This window comes from Schistocerca piceifrons, chromosome X (genome assembly GCF_021461385.2).
Source record: "Schistocerca piceifrons isolate TAMUIC-IGC-003096 chromosome X, iqSchPice1.1, whole genome shotgun sequence".
Classification (NCBI taxonomy): Eukaryota; Metazoa; Arthropoda; class Insecta; order Orthoptera; family Acrididae; genus Schistocerca; species Schistocerca piceifrons.
The window spans coordinates 947,725,164-947,747,107 of NC_060149.1; positions in this window are offsets into that span (position 1 = coordinate 947,725,164).

A 21,944-nucleotide genomic window follows, 5' to 3' on the forward strand; every position below is an offset into this window, starting at 1 on the left:
TCAATGTGAAGGTTCAAAGGATAGAGTAAAGCTGCAGTAGTGCATTGGATTCTAATTCTGATCCGCCAGGAAATGCTCAAAGCGAACCAGAAACGATGTGATGATTTACTCTTCTTGTACTTAAGTCGGCATTGTGATATATGTATTAAATCCCGACGCAATTTCTGTGTTTCATCGTCAATGTGAAGGTCCAAGTGATAGAGTAAAGCTACAGTAGTGCATCGGAATCTATTACTGATCTCCCAGGAAACGCTCAAACATACCAGAAACAATGTGATGATTTACTCTTCTTGTACTTAAGTCGGCATTGTGATATTTGAATTAAATCCCGACGCAATTTCAGTGATTCATCGTCAGTGTGCAAGTCCAAGCGATAGAGTTAATCTGCAGTAGTGCATCGGAATCTAATACTGATATCTCAGGAAACGCTCGAAGCAAACCACAAACAATAAGAAGATTTACTCTTCTTGTACTTATGTCCGCATTGTGCCTTTTGTAATAAATCCCGACGCAATTTCTGTGTTTCATCGTCAATGTGTAGGGCCAAGGGATAGAATTGAGCTGCAGTAGTGCATCGGAATCTAATACTGATCACCCAGGTAACGCTCAAAGCAAACCACAAACAATGAGAAGATATTCTCTTCTTGTACTTAGTTCGGCATTGTGCTTTTTGTATTAAATCACGACGCAATTTCTGAGTTTCATCGTCAATGTGATGGCCCAAGGGATAGAGTAAAGCAGCAGTAGTGCATCGGAATATAATACTGATCTCCCAATAAACGCTCAAAGCAAACTAGATACAATGAGATGATTTACTCTTCTTGTACTTAAGCCACATTGTGCCTTTTGTATTAAACCCCGACGCAATTTCTGTGTTTCATCGTCAATCTGAAGGTCCAAGGGATTGAGTAAAGCTGCAGTAGTTTGTCGGAACCTAATACCGATCTCCCAGGACACGCTCAAAGCAAACCACAATGAGAAGATTTACTCCTCTTGTACTTAAGTCGGCATTGTGCCTTTGTATTAACTTCCGACGCCTATTCTGTGTTTCATCGTCAATGTGAAGGTTAAAGGGATAGAGTAAAGCTGCAGTAGTGCATTGGAATTTAATAGTGATCTCCCAGGAAACGCTCAAAGCGAACCAGAAACCATGAGACGATTTACTCTTCTTGTACCTAAGTCGGCTTTGTGCCTTTTGTATAAATCCCGACCTATTTCTGTGTATCATTGTCAATTTTAAGGTCCTTGGGATAGAGTAAATTTGCAGTAGAGCATCGGAAACTAATACTGATGTCCCAGGAAACGCTTATAGGAAACCACAAACAATGAGAAGAATTACTCTTCTTATATTTAAGTCGGCATTGTGACATTTGTATTAAATCACGACGCAATTTCCGTGTTTCATCCTCAATGTGAAGGTCCAAGAGATAGGGTAAAGCTGCAGTAATGCATCGGAATCTAATTCCGATCTCCCAGGAAACGCTCCATGCAAACCAGAAACAATGAGAAGATTTACTCTTCTGGTACTTAAGTCGGCATTTTGCCTTTTGTATTAAATTATGATGCAATATCTGTGTTTCATCATTAATGTGAAAGTCCAAGGGTTAGAGTCTAGATGCAGTAGTGCATCGGCATCTAATACTGATCCCCCAGGAAACGCTCAAAGCAAACCACAAACAATGAGAAGATTTACTCTTCTTGTACTTAAGTCGGCATTGTGCCTTTTGTATTACATCGAGACGCAATATCTATGTTTCATCGTCAATGTGAAGGTCCACGGGATAGAGTAAAGAAGCAGTAGTGCATCGGAATCTAATACTGATATCCCAGGAAAAGCTCAAAGTAAATCACAAGCAATGAGATGATTTACTCTTCTTCTACTTAAGTCGGCATTGTGCCTTATGTATTACATCCAGACGCAATTTCTGTGTTTCATCGTCAATGTGAAGGTCCACGGGATAGAGTTAAGATGCAGTAGAGCATCGGACTCTAATACTGATCTCCAAAGAAACGCTCAAAGCAAACCACAAACAATGAGAAGATTTACTCTTCTTGTACCTAAGTCGTCATTGTGCTTTTTGTATTAAATCCCGACGCAATTTCTGTGCTTCATCGACAATGGGTAGGTCCAAGGGATAGAGCTAAGCTGCAGTAGTGCATCGGAATCTAATGCTTATCCCCCAGGAAACGCTCAAAGCAAACCACAAACAATGAGAAGATTTACTCTTCTTGAATCTAAGCCGTCATTGTGCCTTTTTTATTAAATCCCGACGCAAAATCTGTGTTTCATCGTCAATGTGAAGGTCCAAGGGATAGAGTAAAGATGCAGTAGTGCAACGGAATGTAAAACTGATCTCCCAATAAACGCCCAAAGCAAACCAGATACACTGAGATGAATTCCTCTTCTTGTACTTAAGTCGGCATTGTGCTTTGTATTAAATCCCGACGCAATTGCTGTGTGATCGTCAATGTGAAGGTCCAAGGAATGGAGTAAATCTGCAGTTGTTCATCGGGATTTTATACTGATCTCCCAGGAAACACTCAAAGCAATCCTAAAACAATGAGAAGGTTTACTCTTCTTGTACTTTAGTCTCCATTGTGCCTTTTGTGTTAAAAGCCGACGCAATTTCTGTGTTTCATCGTCGATGTGAAGGTCCAAGGGATAGAGTAAAGCAGCAGTAGTACATTGGAATCTATTACTGATCTCCCAGGAAACGCTCAAAGCAAACCACAAACAATGAGAAGATTTACTCTTCTTGTACTTAAGTCGGCATTGTGCCTCTTGTATTAAACCCCGACACAATTTCTGTGTTTCATCGTCAATGTGAAGGGTCAAAGGATAGAGTAAAGCTGCAGTAGTGCATTGGATTCTAATTCTGATCTGCCAGGAAATGCTCAAAGCAAACCAGAAACGATGTGATGATTTACTCTTATTGTACTTAAGTCGGCATTGTGATATATGTATTAAATCCCGACGCAATTTCTGTGTTTCATCGTCAGTGTGCAAGTCCAAGCGATAGAGTTAATCTGCAATAGTGCATCGGAATCTAATACTGATATCTCAGGAAACGCTCGAAGCAAACCACAAACAATAAGAAGATTTACTCTTCTTGTACTTAAGTCCGCATTGTGCCTTTTGTAATAAATCCCGACGCAATTTCTGTGTTTCATCGTCAATGTGTAGGGCCAAGGGATAGAATTGAGCTGCAGTAGTGCATCGGAATCTAATACTGATCACCCAGGTAACGCTCTAAGCAAACCACAAACAATGAGAAGATATTCTCTTCTTGTACTTAGTTCGGCATTGTGCTTTTTGTATTAAATCACGACGCAATTTCTGAGTTTCATCGTCAATGTGATGGCCCAAGGGATAGAGTAAAGCTGCAGTAGTGCATCGGAATATAATACTGATCTCCCAATAAACGCTCAAACAAACTAGATACAATGAGATGATTTACTCTTCTTGTACTTAAGCCGGCATTGTGCGTTTTGTATTAAACCCCGACGCAATTTCTGTGTTTCATCGTCAATCTGAAGGTCCAAGGGATTGAGTAAAGCTGCAGTAGTCTGTCGGAACCTAATACCGATCTCCCAGGACACACTCAAAGCAAACCACAATGAGAAGATTTACTCCTCTTGTACTTAAGTCGGCATTGTGCCTTTGTATTAACTTCCGACGCATATTCTGTGTTTCATCGTCAATGTGAAGGTTAAAGGGATAGAGTAAAGCTGCAGTAGTGCATCGGAATTTAATAGTGATCTCCCAGGAAACGCACAAAGCGAACCAGAAACCATGAGAAGATTTACTCTTCTTGTACCTAAGTCGGCTTTGTGCCTTTTGTATAAATCCCGACCTATATCTGTGTATCATTGTCAATTTTAAGGTCCATGGGATAGAGTAAATTTGCAGTAGAGCATCAGAATCTAATACTGATGTCCCAGGAAACGCTTATAGGAAACCACAAACAATGAGAAGAATTACTCTTCTTCTACTTAAGTCGGCATTGTGCCTTATGTATTATATCCAGACGCAATTTCTGTGTTTTATCGTCAATGTGAAGTTCCACGGGATAGAGTTAAGATGCAGTAGTGCATCGGACTCTAATACTGATCTCCAAAGAAACGCTCAAAGCAAACCACAAACAATGAGAAGATTTACTCCTCTTGTACCTAAGTCGTCATTGTGCCTTTTGTATTAAATCCCGACGCAATATCTGTGTTTCATCGTCAATGTGAAGGTCCAATGGATAGAGTAAAGCTGCAGTAGTGCATCGGAATCTAATACTTATCTCCCAGGAATCGCCCTAACCAAACCAGAAATAATGAGAAGATTTACTCTGCTTGTACTTAAGTCGGCATTGTGCCTTTGTATTAAATCCCGACGCAATTTCTGTGCTTCATCGTCAATGTGTAGGTCCAAGGGATAGAGTTAAGCTGCAGTAGTGCATCGGAATCTAATACTGATCCCCCAGGAAACGCTCAAAGCAAACCACAAACTATGAGAAGATTTACTCTTCTTGTACTTAAGTTGGCATTGTGCCTTATGTATTACATCCAGACGCAATTTCTGTGTTTCATCGTCAATGTGAAGGTCCACGGGATAGAGTTAAGATGCAGTAGTGCATCGGACTCTAATACTGATCTCCAAAGAAACGCTCAAAGCGAATCACAAACAATGAGAAGATTTACTCTTCTTGTACCTAAGTCGTCATTGTGCATTTTTTATTAAATCCCGACGCAAAATCTGTGTTTCATCGTCAATGTGAAGGTCCAAGGGATAGAATAAAGATGCAGTAATGCAACGGAATGTAATACTGATCTCCCAATAAACGCCCAAAGCAAACCAGATACAATGAGATGAATTCCTCTTCTTGTACTTAAGTCGGCATTGTGCTTTGTATTAAATCCCGACGCAATTGGTGTGTGATCGTCAATGTGAAGGTCCAAGGGATAGAGTAAATCTGCAGTACTTCATCGGAATTTTATACTGATCTCCCAGGAAACGCTCAAAGCAAACCTGAAACAATGAGAAGGTTTACTCTTCTTGTACTTTAGTCTCCATTGTGCCTTTTGTGTTAAATGCCGACGCAATTTCTGTGTTTCATCGTCAATGTGAAGGTCCAAGCGACAGAGTAAAGCTGCAGTGGTACATCGGAATCTAATACTGATCCCCCAGGAAACTCTCAAAGCAAACCACAGTCAATGAGAAGATTTACTCTACTTGTACTTAAGTCGGCAAAGTGCCTCTTGTATTAAACCCGGACGCAATTTCTGTGTTTCGTCGTCAATGTGAAGGTTCAAAGGATAGAGTAAAGCTGCAGTAGTGCATTGGATTCTAATTCTGATCTGCCAGGAAATGCTCAAAGCAAACCAGAAACAATGTGATGATTTACTCTTCTTGTACTTAAGTCATCATTGTGATATTTGTATTAAATCCCGACGCAATTTCTGTGTTTCATCGTCAGTGTGCAAGTCCAAGCGATAGAGTTAATCTGCAGTAGTTCATCGGAATTTAATACTGATCTCCCAGGAAACGCTCAAAGCAATCCTGAAACAATGAGAAGATTTACTCTTCATGTACTTAAGTCTCCATTGTGCCTTTTGTGTTAAATCCCGACGCAATTTCTGTGTTTCATCGGCAATGTGAAGGTCCAAGGGATAGAGTAAAGCTTCAGTAGTACATCGGAATCTAATACTGAATCCCAGGAAACTCTCAAAGCAAACCACAAACAATGAGGAGATTTACTCTTCTTGTACTTAAGTCGGCATTGTGCCCCTTGTATTAAACCCCGACGCAATTTCTGTGTTTCATCGTCAATCTGAAGGTCCAAGGGATAGAGTAAAGCTGCTGTTGTCTATCGGAACCTAATACCGATCTTCCAGGACACGCTCAAAGCAAACCACTAACAATGAGAAGTTTTACTCTTCTTGTACTTAAGTCGGCTTTGTGCCTCTTGTATTAAATCCCGACGCACTTTCTGTGTTTCTTCGTCAATGTGAAGGACCAAGGGATACAGTAGGGCTGCAGTAGTCCATCATAATTTAATACTGATCACCCAGGAAACGCTCAATGCAAACCAGAAATAATGAGAAGATTTACTCATCTTGTACTTAAGTCGGCATTACGCCTTTTGTGTATGTGTTTCATCGACAATGTGAAGGTCCAAGGGATAGTGTAAAGCTGCAGTAGTGCATCGGAATCTAATACTGATCTCCCAGGAAACGCTCAAAGCAAACCAGAAACAATGAGAAGTTTTACCCTCCTTGTACTTAAGTCGGCATTGTGCCTTTTGTATTAAATCCAGACGCAAATTCAGTGTTTCATCGTCAATGTGCAGGTCCTAGCGATAGAGATTATCTGCATTTGTGCATCGGAATCTAATACTGATCTCTCAGGAAACGCTCTAAGCAAACCACAAACAATGAGAAGATTTACCCTTCTTGTACTTAAGTCGGCATTGTGCCTTTTGTATTAAATGCCGACGCAAAATCTGTGTTTCATCGTCAATGTGAAGGTCCAAGCGATAAAGTTAAGCTGCAGTAGTGCTTCGGAATCTAATACTGATTTCCCGGGAAAGCTCAAACCAAATTACAAACAATGAGAAGATTTACTCTTCTAGTACTTCGGTCGGCAGTGTGCATTTTTTTGTATTAAATCCCGACGCAATTTCTGTGTTTCATCGTCAAAGTGAAGGTCCAAGGGAAAGAGTAAAGCTGCAGTATTGCATCTGAATCTAGTACTGATCTCCCAGGAATAACTCAAAGCAAAACACAAACAATGAAAAGATATACTCTTCCAGTACTTAAGTCGGCATTGTGCCGTTTGTATTAAATCACGACGCTATTTCTTGATTCATCGTCAATTCGAACGTTCAAGGGATAGAGTAAAGCTGCAGTAGTGCTTCGGCATCTGTTACAGATCTCCCAGGAATCGCTCAAAACAAACCACAAACAATGAGAAGAATTACTCTTTTTGCCTTAAGTCGGCATTGTGCCTTTTGCATTAAATGCCGGCGCAAAAACTGTGTTTCATCGGCAATGTGAAGGACCAAGCGATAAAGTAAAGCTGCAGCAATGCATCAGAATCTAATACTGATTTCCCGTGAAACGCTAAAACCAAACCTCAAACAATGAAAAGATTTACTCTTCTAGTACGTAGGTCGGCAGTGTGCATTTTTTTGTATCAAATTCCCGACGCAATTGCTGTGTTTCTTCGTCAAAGTAAAGGTCTAATGGAAAGAGTAAAGCTGCAGTAGTGCATCGGAATCTAATACTGATCTCCCAGGATACGCTCAAAGCAAACCTGAAACAATGAGAGGTTTTAGTCTTCTTGTACTTAAGTCTGCATTGTGCGCCTTATATTAAATCTCGTTGCAATTTCTGTTTTTCATCGTTAATGTGAATGTCCAAGGGATAGAGTAAATCTGCGGTAGTGCATCGGAATCTAATACGGATCTCCCAGGAAACGCTCAAAGCAAACCACAAATAACGAGAAGGTTTACTCATCTTGTACTTAAATCGGCATTGTGCCTTTTGTATTAAATCCCGTCGCAATTTCTGTGTTTCATCGTCAATGAGAAGGTCCAAGGGATAGAGTAAAGCAGCAGTAGTGCATCGGAAAGTAGTACTTATCTCCCAGGAAACACTCGAAGCAAACCACAAACAATGAGAAGATTTACTCTTCTTGTACTAAAGTCGGCATTGTGCCTTTTGTATTAAATCCCGTCGCAATATCTGTGTTTCATCGTCAATGGGAAGGTCCAAGGGATAGAGTAAAACTGCAGTAGTGCATCGGAAACAAATAGTGTTTTCCCAGGAGACGCGCAAAGCAAACTACAAACTATGAGAAGGTTTACTCTTCCTGTACTCAGGTCGGCATTGTGCCTTTTGTATTAAATCCCGACGCAATTTCTGCCTTTCATCGTCAATGCGAAGGTCCAAGGGATAGAGTAAAGCTGCAGTAGCGCATCGGAATCTAATATTGATCTCCCAGGAAACGCTCAAAGCAAGCCACAAACAATGAGAAGACTTACTCTTCTTCTACTTAAGCCGGCATTGTGACTTTTGTATTAAATCCCGATGCAATTTCTGTGGTTCATCGTCAATGTGAAGATACAAGGATTAGGGGTATATCTGCAGTAGTGCATCGGAATCTAAGGCTTATCTCCCAGGAAACACTCGAAGCAAACCACAAACAATGAGAAGATTTACTCTTCTTGTACTAAAGTCGGCATTGTGCCTTTGTTATTAAATCCCGTCGCAATTTCTGTGTTTCATCGTCAATGGGAAGGTCCAAGGGATAGAGTAAAACTGCAGTAGTGCATCGGAAACTAATAGTGTTTTCCCAGGAGACGCGCAAAGCAAACTACAAACAATGAGAAGATTTACTCTTCTTGCACTTAGGTCGGCATTGTGCCATTTGTTTTAAATCCCGACGCAATTTCAGTGTTTCATCGGCAATGTGAAGGTCCAGGGGATAGAGTAAAGCTGCAGTAGTGCATCGGAATCTAATACTTTTCTCCCAGGAAACGCTCAAAGCAAATCACAAACAAAGAGAAGCTTTACTCCTCTGGTACTTAAGTCGGCATTGTGCCATTTGTATTAAATCCCGACGCAATGTCTGTGTTTCATCGTCAATGTGGAGGTCCTAGTAATAGAGTAAAGCAACAGAAGTGCCTCGCAATCTTATACTGATCACCCAGGAAACGCTCCAAGCAAACCATAAACGTTGAGAAGCGTTACTCTTCTTGTACTTAAGTCGGCTTTATGCCTCTTGTATTAAATCCCGACGCACTTTCTGTGTTTCTTCGTCAGTGTGAAGGTCCAAGGGATACAGTAGGGCTGCAGTAGCCCATCGGAATTTAATACTGATCACCCAGGAAACGCTCAATGCAAACCAGAAATAATGAGAAGATTTACTCATCTTGTACTTAAGTCGGCATTACGCCTTTTGTGTTTGTGTTTCATCGTCAATGTGAAGGTCCAAGGGATAGTGTAAAGCTGCAGTAGTGCATCGGAATCTAATACTGATCTCCCAGGAAACGCTCAAACAAACCAGAAACAATGAGAATTTTTACCCTTCTTGTACTTAAGTCGGCATTGTGCCTTTTGTATTAAATCCAGACGCAAATTCAGTATTTCATCGTCAATGTGAAGGTCCAAGGGATAGAGTAAAGCTGCATTAGTGCGTCGGAATCTAATACTGATCTCGCAGGAAACGCTCAAAGCAAACCAGAAACAATGAGAAGTTTTACTCTTCTTGTACTTAAGTCGGCATTGTGCGCATTATATTAAATCTCGATGCAATTTATGTTTTTCATCGTCAATGTGCAGGTCCTAGCGATAGAGATTATCTGCATTTGTGCAACGGAATCTAATACTGATCTCTCGGGAAACGCTCTAAGCAAACCACAAAGAATGAGAAGATTTACCCATCTTGTACTTAAGTCGGCATTGTGCCTTTTGTATTAAATGCTGACGCAAAATCTGTGTTTCATCGTCAATGTGAAGGTCCTACCGATAAAGTTATGCTGCAGTAGTGCATCGGAATCTAATACTGATTTCCCGGGAAACGCTCAAACCAAACCACAAACAATGAGAAGATTTACTCTTCTAGTACTTACGTCGGCAGTATGCATTTTTTTGTATTATATCCCGACGCAATTTCTGTGTTTCATCGTCAAAGTGAAGGTCCAAGGGAAAGAGTAAAGCTGCAGTAGTGCGTCGGAATCTAATACTGATCTCGCAGGAAACGCTCAAAGCAAACCAGAAACAATGAGAAGTTTTACTCTTCTTGTACTTAAGCCGGCATTGTGCGCATTATATTAAATCTCGATGCAATTTATGTTTTTCATCGTCAATGTGAATGTCCAAGGGATAGAGAAAATCTGCGGTAGTGCACCGGAATCTAATACGGATCTCTCAGGAAACGCTCAAAGCAAACCACAAACAATGAGAGGGTTTCCTCATCTTGTACTTAAGTCGGCATTGTGCCTTTTGTATTACATCCCGACGCAATTTCTGTCTTTCATCGTCTATGCGAAGGTCCAAGGGATAGAGTAAAGCTGCAGTAGCGCATCGGAATCTAATATTGATCTCCCAGGAAACGCTCAAAGCAAACCACAAACAATGAGAAGATTTACCCTTCTAGTACTTAGGTCGGCAGTGTGCCTTTTTTTGTATTAAATCCCGACGCAACTTCTGTGTTTCATCGCCAATGTGGAGGTCCTAGTAATAGAGTAAAGCCACAGAAGTGCCTCGGAATCTTATACTCATCACCCAGGAAACTCTCCAAGCAAACCATAACCTGTTAAGAAGCTTTACTCTTCTTGTACTTATGTCGGATTTGTGCCTTTTGTATTAAATCCCGACGCACTTTCTGTGTTTCATCGTCAATGTGATGGTCCAAGGGATACAGTAGGGCTCCAGTAGTCCATCGGAATTTAATACTGATCACCCAGGAAACGCTCAAAGCAAACCAGAAATAATGAGAAGATTTACTCATCTTGTACTTATGTCGGCATTACGCCTTTTGTGTTAAATCCCGACGCAAAATCTGTGTTTCATCGTCAATGTGAAGGTCCAAGGGATAGAGTAAAGCTGCAGTAGTGCTTCGGAATCTAATACTGATCTCCCAGGAAACGCTCGAGGCAAACCACAAACAATGAGAAGCTTAACTCATCTTGATTTTAAGTCGGCATATTGCCATTTGTATTAAATCCCTACGCCAAATCTGTGTTTCATCGTCAATGTGAAGGTCCAAGTGAAAGAGTAAAGCAACAGTAGTGCATCGGAATCTAATACTGATCTCACAGGAAACGCTCCAAACCACTAATAATGAGAAGATTTACTCTTCCCGTACTAAAGTCGGCATTGTCACTTTTGTATTAAATCCCGACGAAATTTCTGTGCTTCATCGTCAATGTGAAGGTCCAAGGGATAGTGTAAAGCTGCAGAAGTGCATCGGAATCTAATACCGATCTCCCAGGAAACGCTCAAAGCAAACCAGAAACAATGAGAAGATTTACCCTTCTAGTACTTAAGTCGGCATTGTGTCTTTTGTATTAAATCCAGACACAAATTCAGTGTTTCATCGTCAATGTGAAGGTCCAAGGGATAGAGTAGACCTGCATTAGTGCATCTTAATCTAATGCTTATCGCCCAGGAACGCTCAAACCAAACCACAAACAATGAGAAGATTTACTCTTTTTGTACTTAACTCGGCATTGTACATTTTGTATTAAATCCCGACGCAGTTTCTGTGCTTCATCGTCAATGTGAAGGGTCCAAGGGATAGAGTAAAGCTGCAGTAACGCTTCGTAATCTAGAAATGAACTACCAGGAAATGCTATTCGCAAACCAGAAACAATGAGAAGAATTACTCTCCTTGTTCTTAAGTCGGCATTGTGCCCAGTTGTATTATATCCCGACGCTCTTTCTGTTATTCATCGTCAATATGCAGGTCCTAGCGATAGAGATAATCTGCATTTGTGCATCGGAATCTAATACTGATCTCTCAGGAGACGCTCTAAGCAAACCACAAACAATGAGAAGATTTACTCTTCTTGTACTTAAGTCGTAATTGTGCCTTTTGTACTAAATCCCGACACAATTTCTGTGTTTCATCGTCAATGGGAAGGTCCAAGAGATAGAGTAAAGCTGCAGTAGAGCATCGGAATCTAATTCTGATCACCCAGGAAACGCTCCAAGCAAACCAGAAACAATGAGAAGACTTACTCTTCTGGTACTTAAGTCGGCATTGAGCATTTTGTATTAAATCTGGACGCAATTTCTGTGTTTCATCGACAATGTGAAGGTCCAAGGGATTGAGTAAGGCTGCAGTAGTGCATCGGAATCTAATACCTATCTCCCAGGAAACGCTCCAAGCAAACCAGAAACAATGAGAAGATTTACTCTTCTGGTATTTAAGTCGGCATTGTGCCTTCTGTATTAAATCTCGGCGCAATTTCTGTGTTTCATTGACAATGTGAAGGTCCAAGGGATAGAGTAAAGCTGCAGTAGTGCATCGGAAACTAGTACTTATCTCCCAGGAAAAGCTCGAAGCAAACCACAAACAATGAGAAATTTACTCTTCTTGTACTTAAGTTGGCATTGTGCCTTTTGTATTAAATCCCGACGCAATTTTTGTGTTTCATCGTCAATGGGAAGGTCCAAGGGATAGAGTAAAGCTGCAGTAGCGCATCGGAATCTAATATTGATCTCCCTGGAAACGCTCAAAGCAAGCCACAAACAATGAGAAGGCTTATTCTTCTTGTACTTAAGCCGGCATTGTGACTTTTGTATTAAATCCCGACGCAATTTCTGTGGTTCATCGTCAATGTGGAGGTACAAGGGATAGAGGCATATCTGCAGTAGTGCATCGGAATCTTAGACTTATATCCCTGGAAACGCTCCAAGCAAACCACAAACTATGAGAAGCTTTACTCGCCTCTTACTTAGGTCGGCATTGTGCATGTTGTATTAAATACCGACGCCATTTCTGTGTTTCGTCGTCAACTTGAAGGTCCAAGGGATAGAGTAAAGCTGCAGTAGTGCATCGGAACCTAATACTTATCTCCAAGGAAACGATGAAAACAAACCAGAAACAATAAGAAGATTTTCTCTTCTTGTACTTAAGTCTACATTGCGCCTTTTGTATTAAATCCTGACGCTAATTCTGTGTTTCATCGTCAATGGGAAGGTCCAAGGGATATGGTAAAGCTGCAATATTGCATCGGAATGTAGTACTGATCTCAGAGGAATCCCTCAAAGCAAATCACAAACAATGAGAGGATATACTCTTCCAGTACTTAAGTCGGCATTGTGCCTTTTGTATTAAATCACGACGCTATTTCTTGTTACATCGTCAATTTGAACGTTCAAGGGATAGAGTAAAGCTGCAGTAGTCCATCGGCATCTAATACTGATCGCCCAGGAAATGCTCAAAGCAAACCACAAACAATGAGAAGATTTACTCTTCTAGTACTTATGTCGGCAGTGTGCCTTTTTTTGTATTAAATCCCGACGCATTTTCTTTGTTTCATCGTCAATGGGAAGGTCCAAGGGATAGAATAAAGATGCAGTAGTGCATCGGAATCTAATCCTGATCTCCCAATAATTGCTCAAAGCAAGCCACAAACAATGAGAAGATTTACTCTTCTTGTACTTAGGTCAGCGTTGTGCTTTTGTATCACAACCCGACGCAATTTCTGTCATTCATCGTCAATGTGAAGATCCAAGGGATACAGTAAAGCTGCAGTAGTGCATCGGATCTAATACTGATCTCCTAGGATACGCTCAAAGCAAACCACAAGCAATGAGATGATTTACTCCTCTTGTCCTTAAGAATGCATTGTGCCTTTTGTATTAAATCACGACGCTATTTCTTAATTCATCGTCAAATCGATCGTCCAAGGGATAGAGTAAAGCTGCAGTAGTGCTTCGGCATCTGATACAAATCTCCCAGGAAACGCTCAAAGCAAACCACAAACAATGAGAAGAATTACTCTTCTTGCACTTAAGTCGGCATTGTGCCTTTTGTATTAAATCCCGTCGAAATTTCTGTGTTTCATCGTCAATGAGAAGGCCCAAGGAATAGAGTAAAGCTGCAGTAGTGCATCGGAATTTAGTACTTATCTCCCAGGAAACACTCGAAGCAAACCACAAACAATGAGAAGATTTACTCTTCCTGTACTTAAGTCGGTTTTGTGCCTTTTGCATTAAATCCCGACGCAATTTCTGTGTTTCACAGTCAATGGGAAGGTCCAAGGGATAGAGTAAAACTGCAGTAGTGCATCGGAAACTAATAGTGGTTTCCCAGGAGACGCTCAAAGCAAACCACAAACTATGAGAAGATTTACTCTTCCTGTACTCAGATCGGCATTGTGCTTTTTGTATTAAATCCCGACGCAATTTCTGTCTTTCATCGTCAATGCGAAGGGAGAAGGGATAGAGTAAAGCTGCAGTAGCGCATCGGAATCTAATATTGATCTCCCAGGAAACGCTCAAAGCAAGCCACAAACAATGAGAAGACTTACACATCTTGTAATTATGCCGGCTTTGTGACTTTAGTATTAAACCCCGACGCAATTTCTGTGGTTCATCCTCAATGTGTAGGTACAAGGCCTAGAGGTAAATCTGCAGTAGTGCATCGGAATCTAAGACTTATCTCCCAGGAAGCGCTCCAAGCAAACCACATACAATGAGAAGCTTTACTCTTCTCGTACTTAAGTCGGCATTGTGCATGTTGTATTAAATACCGACGCCATTTCTCTGTTTCATCGTCAATTTGAAGGTCCAAGGTATAGAGTAAAACTGCAGTAGTGCTTCGGAAACTAATAGTGTTTTCCCAGGAGACGCTCAAAGCAAACCACAAACAATGAGAAGATTTACTCTTCTTGCACTTAGGTCGGCATTGTGCCATTTGTTTTAAATCCCGACGCAATTTCAGTGTTCCACGGCAATGTGATTGTCCAGGGGATAGAGTAAAGCTGCAGTAGTGCATCTGAATCTAATACTTATCTCCAAGGATACGACCAAAGCAAACCAGAAACAATAAGAAGATTTTCTCATTTTGTACTTAAGTCTGCATTGTGCCTTTGTATTAAATCCCGACGCTAATTCTGTGTTTCGTCATCAATGAGAAGGTCCGAGGGATATAGTAAAGCTGCAGTATTGCATCGGAATCTAGTACTGATCTCCCAGGTATCACCCAAAGCAAAACACAAACAATGAGAAGATATACTCTTCCAGTACTTAAGTCGGCATTGTGCCTTTTGTATTAAATCACGACGCTATTAATTGTTTCATCGTCAAATCGAACGTTCAAGGGATAGAGTAAAGCTGCAGTAGTGCATCGGAATCTAATAATCATCTCCAGGAAACGCTCACAGCAAACCACAAACAATAGAAAGATGTAGTCTTCTTGCACTTAAGTCGGGTTTGTGTCTTTCGTATTAAATCCCGTCGCAATTTCTGTGGTTCATCGTCAATGTGAAGGTCAAAGGGATAGAGAAAAGCTGCATTAGTGCATCGGAATATAATACTTATTTCCCAGGAGTCGCTCAAGGCAAATTCCAAACAATGAAAAGATTTACTCTTCTTGTACTTAAGTCTGCATTGTGCCTTTTGTATTAAATCCCGGCTCTAATTCTGTGTTTCATCGTCAAGGTGAAGGGCCAGGGGATAGAGTAATGCTGCAGTAGTGTATCGGAATCTAATACTGATCGCCCAGGAAACGCTCAAAGCAAAACCAGAAACAATGAGAAGATTTACTCTTCTGGTACTTAAGTCGGCATTGTGCCTTTTGTGTTAAATCCCGACGCAATTTCTGTGTTTCATCGTCAATGTGAAGGTCCAAGGGATAGAGTAAAGCTGCAGTAGTGCATCGGAATCTAATACTTATCTCCCAGGAAACGCTCAAAGCAAACCACAAACAATGAGATGATTTCCTTTTCTTGTACTTATGTCGGCATTATGCCTTTTATATTAAATCCCAACGCAATTTCTGTGTTTCATCGTCAATGTGCTGGTCCAAGGGGTAGAGTAAATCTGCAGTATTAATCGGAATGTAAAACTGATCTGCCAGGAAACGCTCAAAGCAAACCACAAACAATGAGAAGATTTACTCTTCTTGTACCTAAGTCGGCTTTGTGCCTTTAGTATAAATCCCGACCTATTTCTGTGTATCATTGTCAATGGGAAGGTCCAAGGGATAGAGTAAATTTGCAGTAGAGCATCGGAATCTAAAACTGATGTCCCAGGAAACGTTCATGGGAAACCACAAACAATGAGAAGAATTACTCTTCTTATACTTAAGTCGGCATTGTGACTTTTGTATTAAATCACGACGCAATTTCCGTGAATCATCCTCAATGTGAATGTCCAAGGGATTGATTAAAGCGGCAGTAGTGCATCGGAATCTAATACTTGTCTCCCAAGAAACGCTCAATCCAAACCACAAACAATGAGAAGATTTACTCTTCTTTTACTTAAGTCCGTCTTGTGCCTTTTGTATTAAATCCCGACGCAATTTCTGTGTTTCATCGTCAATGTGAAGGTCCAGGGGATAGAGTAAAGCTGCTGTAGTGCATCGGAATGTAATACTGATCTCCCAGCAAACGCTCAAAGCAAACCAGATACAATGACATGATTCACTCTTCTTGTACTTAAGTCGGCATTGTGCCTTTTGTGTTAAATCCCGACGCAATTTCTGTGTTTCATCGTCAATGTGAAGGTCCAAGGGATAGAGTAAAGACGCAGTAGTGCATCGGACTCTAATACTGATATCCAAAGAAACGCTCAAAGCAAACCAGAAGCAATGAGAAGATTTACTCTTCTTGTACTTAAGTCGGCTTTGTGCCTTTTGCATTAAATCCCGACGCAATTTCTGTGTTTCACAGTCAATGGGAAGGTCCAAGGGATAGAGTAAAACTGCAGTAGTGCATCGGAAACTAATAGTGGTTTCCCAGGAGACGCTCAAAGCAAACCACAAACTATGAGAAGATTTACTCTTCCTGTACTCAGATCGGCATTGTGCTTTTTGTATTAAATCCCGACGCAATTTCTGTCTTTCATCGTCAATGCGATGGTAGAAGGGATAGAGTAAAGCTGCAGTAGCGCATCGGAATCTATTATTGATCTCCCAGGAAACGCTCAAAGCAAGCCACAAACAATGAGAAGACTTACACTTCTTGTACTTATGCCGGCATTGTGACTTTAGTATTAAACCCTGACGCAATTTCTGTGGTTCATCCTCAATGTGTAGGTACAAGGCCTAGAGGTAAATCTGCAGTATTGCATCGGAATCTAAGACTTATCTCCCAGGAAACGCTTCAAGCAAACCACAAACAATGAGAAGCTTTACTCTTCTCGTACTTAAGTCGGCATTGTGCATGTTGTATTAAATACCGACGCCATGTCTGTGTTTCATCGTCAATTTCAAGGTCCAAGGTATAGAGTAAAACTGCAGTAGTGCTTCGGAAACGAATAGTGTTTTTCCCAGGAGACGCTCAAAGCAAACCACAAACAATGAGAAGATTTACTCCTCTTGCACTTAGGTCGGCATTGTGCCATTTGTTTTAAATCCCGACGCAATTTCAGTGTTCCACGGCAATGTGATTGTCCAGGGGATACAGTAAAGCTGCAGTAGTGCATGTGAATCTAATACTTATCTCCAAGGAAACGACCAAAGCAAACCAGAAACAATAAGAAGATTTTCTCATTTTGTACTTAAGTCTGCATTGTGCCTTTTGTATTAAATCCCGACGCTAATTCTGTGTTTCGTCATCAATGAGAAGGTCCGAGGGATATAGTAAAGCTGCAGTATTGCATCGGAATCTAGTACTGATCTCCCAGGTATCACCCAAAGCAAACCACAAACAATGAGAAGATATACTCTTCCAGTACTTAAGTCGGCATTGTGCTTTTTGTATTAAACCACGACGCTATTAATTGTTTCATCGTCAAATCGAACGTTCAAGGGATAGAGTAAAGCTGCAGTAGTGCATCGGAATCTAATAATCATCTCCAGGAAACGCTCACAGCAAACCACAAACAATAGAAAGATTTAGTCTTCTTGCACTTAAGTCGGGTTTGTGTCTTTCGTATTAAATCCCGTCGCAATTTCTGTGGTTCATCGTCAATGTGAAGGTCAAAGGGATAGAGAAAAGCTGCATTAGTGCATCGGAATATAATACTTATTTCCCAGGAGTCGCTCAAGGCAAATTACAAACAATGAAAAGATTTACTCTTCTTGTACTTAAGTCTGCATTGTGCCTTTTGTATTAAATCCCGACTCTAATTCTGATTTCATCGTCAAGGTGAAGGGCCAGGGGATAGAGTAATGCTGCAGTAGTGTATCGGAATCTAATACTGATCGCCCAGGAAACGCTCAAAGCAAAACCAGAAACAATGAGAAGATTTACTCTTCTGGTACTTAGGTCGGTATTGTGCCTTTTGTGTTAAATCCCGACGCAATTTCTGTGTTTCATCGTCAATGTGAAGGTCCAAGGGATAGAGTAAAGACACAGTAGTGCATCGGACTCTAATACTGATATCCAAAGAAACGCTCAAAGCAAACCAGAAGCAATGAGAAGATTTACTCTTCTTGTACTTAAGTCGGCTTTGTGCCTTTTGCATTAAATCCCGACGCAATTTCTGTGTTTCACAGTCAATGTGAAGGTCCAAGGGATAGAGTAAAGACGCAGTAGTGCATCGGAATCTAATACTGATCTCCCAGGAAACGCTCCAAGCAAACCAGAAACAATGAGAAGATTTACTCTTCTGGTACTTAAGTCGGCATTGTGCCTTCTGTATTATATCTCGGCGCAATTTCTGTGTTTCATCGACAATGTGACGGTCCAAGGGATAGAGTAAAGCTGCAGTAGTGCATCGGAATCTAAAACTTATCTCCCAGGAAACGCTCAAAGCAAACCACAAACAATGAGATGATTTCCTTTTCTTGTACTTATGTCGGCATTATGCCTTTTATATTAAATCCCAACGCAATTTCTGTGTTTCATCGTCAATGTGCTGGTCCAAGGGGTAGAGTAAATCTGCAGTATTAATCGGAATGTAAAACTGATCTCCCAGGAAACGCTCAAAGCAAACCACAAACAATGAGAAGATTTACTCTTCTTGTACCTAAGTCGGCTTAGTGCCTTTTGTAAAAATCCCGACCTATTTCTGTGTATCATTGTCAATGGGAAGGTCCAAGGGATAGAGTAAATTTGCAGTAGAGCATCGGAATCTAAAACTGATGTCCCAGGAAACGTTCATAGGAAACCACAAACAATGAGAAGAATTACTCTTCTTATACTTAAGTCGGCATTGTGACTTTTGTATTAAATCACGACGCAATTTCCGTGAATCATTCTCAATGTGAATGTCCAAGGGATTGAGTAAAGCTGCAGTAGTGCATCGGAATCTAATACTTATCTCCCAAGAAACGCTCAAACCAAACCACAAACAATGAGAAGATTTACTCTTCTTTTACTTAAGCCCGTCTTGTGCCTTTTGTATTAAATCCCGACGCAATTTCTGTGTTTCATCGTCAATGTGAAGGTCCAGGGGATAGAGTAAAGCTGCTGTAGTGCATCGGAATCTAATACTGATCTCCCAGCAAACGCTCAAAGCAAACCAGGTACAATGACATGATTCACTCTTCTTGTACTTAAGTCGGCATTGTGCCTTTTGTGTTAAATCCCGACGCAATTTCTGTGTTTCATCGTCAATGTGAAGGTCCAAGGGATAGAGTAAAGACGCAGTAGTGCATCGGACTCTAATACTGATATCCAAAGAAACGCTCAAAGCAAACCAGAAGCAATGAGAAGATTTACTCTTCTTGTACTTAAGTCGGCCTTGTGCCCTTTTGTATTAAATCACGACGCAATTTCTGTGTTTCATCGTCAATGTGCAGGTCCAAGCGATAGAGTTATTCTGCAGTAGCGCATCGGAATCTAATACTGATCTCCCAGGAAACGCCCAAAGCAAACCACAAACAATGAGAAGATTTACTTTTCTCGTACTTAAGGCGGCATTGCGCCTTTTGTATTAAATCCCGACGCTATTTCTGTGTTTCATCGTCAATTTGAAGGTACTGGTGATAGAGTAAAGATGCAGTAGTGCAACGGACTCTAATACTGATCTCCAAAGAAACGCTCAAATCAAATCAGAAACAATGAGAAGATTTACTCTTCTTGTACTTATCTCGTCATTGTGATATTTGTATAAAATCCCGAAGCAATTTCTGTGCTTCATCGTCAATGTGAAGGTTCCAAGGGATAGAGTAGAGCTGCAGTAACGCTTCGTAATCTAGTACTGAACTCCCAGGAAAAGCTATACGCAAACCAGAAACAATGAGAAGATTTACCCTTCTTGTTCTTAAGTCGGCATTGTGCCCTGTTGTATTAAATCCCGACGCAATTTCTGTGTTTCATCGTCAATGTGCATGTCCGAGCGATAGAGATAATCTGCATTTGTGCATCGGAATCTAATACTGATCTCTCAGGAAACACTGTAATCAAGCCACAAACAATGAGAAGATTTACTCTTCTAGTACTTAGGTCGTAATTGTGCCTTTTGTACTAAATCCCTACACAATTTCTGTGTTTCATCGTCAATAAGAAGGTCCAAGAGATAGAGTATAGCTGCAGTAGAGCATCGGAATCTAATACTGATCTCCCAGGAAACGCTCCAAGCAAACCAGAAACAATGACAAGATTTACTCTTCTGGTACTTAAGTCGGCATTGTGCCTTTTGTATTAAATCTGGACGCAATTTCTGTGTTTCATCGACAATGTGAAGGTCCAAGGGATAGAGTAAAGCTGCAGTAGTGCATCGGAATCTAATACTGAACTCCCAGGAAACGCTCCAAGCAAACCAGAAGCAATGAGAATACTTACTCTTCTGGTATTTAAGTCGGCATTGTGCTTTCTGTATTAAATCTCGACGCAATCTCTGTGTTTCATCGACAATGTGAAGCTCCATGGGATAGAGTAAAGCTGCAGTTGTGCATCGGAATCTAATACTTATCTCCCAGGCAACGCTCAAAGCAAACCACAAACAATGAGATGATTTGCTTTTCTTGTACTTATGTCGGCCTCGTGGCTTTTATATTAAATCCCAAAGCAATTTCTGTGTTTCATCGTCAACGTGCTGGTCCAAGGCTTAGAGTAAATCTGAAGTTTAATCGGAATGTAATACTGATCTCCCAGGAAACGCTCATAGGAAACCACAAACAATGAGAAGAATTACTCTTCTTGTACTGATGTCGGCATTGTTCCTTTGTATTAAATCCCGGCGCAATTTCTGTGTGTCATCGTCAATGAGATGGTCCACGGGATAGAGTAATGTTGCAGTAGTGTATCGGAATCTAGTACTGATCTGCCAGGAAACGCACAAAAGAAACCACAGAAAATGTGGAGATTTACTCTTCTTGTGCTTAAGTCCGCATCGTGCCTTTGTATTAAATCCCGACGCAATTTCTGTGTTTAATCGTCAATGTGAATGTCCAAGCGATAGAGTAAATCTGCAGTAGTGCATCTTAATTTAATAGTGATCTCCCAGGAAACTCTCAAAGCAAACATGAAACAATGAGAAGATTTACTCTTCTTGTACTTAAGTCGGCATTGTGCCTTTTGTGTTAAATCCCGACGCAATTTCTGTGTTTCATCGTCAAAGTGAAGGTCCAAGGGATTGAGTAAAGATGCAGTAGTGCATCGGACTCTAATACTGATCTCCAAAGAAACGCTCAGAGCAAACGAGAAACAATGAGAAGATTTACTCTTGTTGTACTTAAGTCGTCATTGTGCCTCTTGTATTAAATCCCGACGCAATTTCTGTGTTTCATCATCAATGTGGAGGTCCAAGGGATAGAGTAAAGCTGCAGTAGTGCATCAGAATCTAGTACTGAACTCCCTGGAAAAGCTCAAAGCGAACCAGAAACAATGAGAAGATTTCCTCTTCTTGTACCTAAGTCGACCTTGTGCCCTTTTGTTTTAAATCACGACGCAATTTCTGTGTTTCATCGTCAATGTGCAGGTCCAAGCGATAGAGTTAATCTGCAGTAGTGCATCGAAATCTAATACTGATCTCCCAGGAAACGCCCAAAGCAAACCACGATCAATGAGAAGTTTTACTTTTCTTGTACTTAAGTCCGCATTGCGCATTTTGTATTAAATCCCGACGCTATTTCTGTGTTTCATCGTCAATTTGATGGTCCAGGTGATAGAGTAAAGCTGCAGTAGTGCATCGGAATCTAATACTGATCTTCTCGGAAACACTTACAGGAAACCACAAAGTATTAGCATAATTACTCTTCCTGTACTTAAGTCGGCATTGTGCCTTTTGTATTAAATTACGATGCAATATCTGTGTATCATCATTAATGTGAAAGTCCAAGGGATTGAGTATAGCTGCAGTAGTGCATCGGCATCTAATACTGA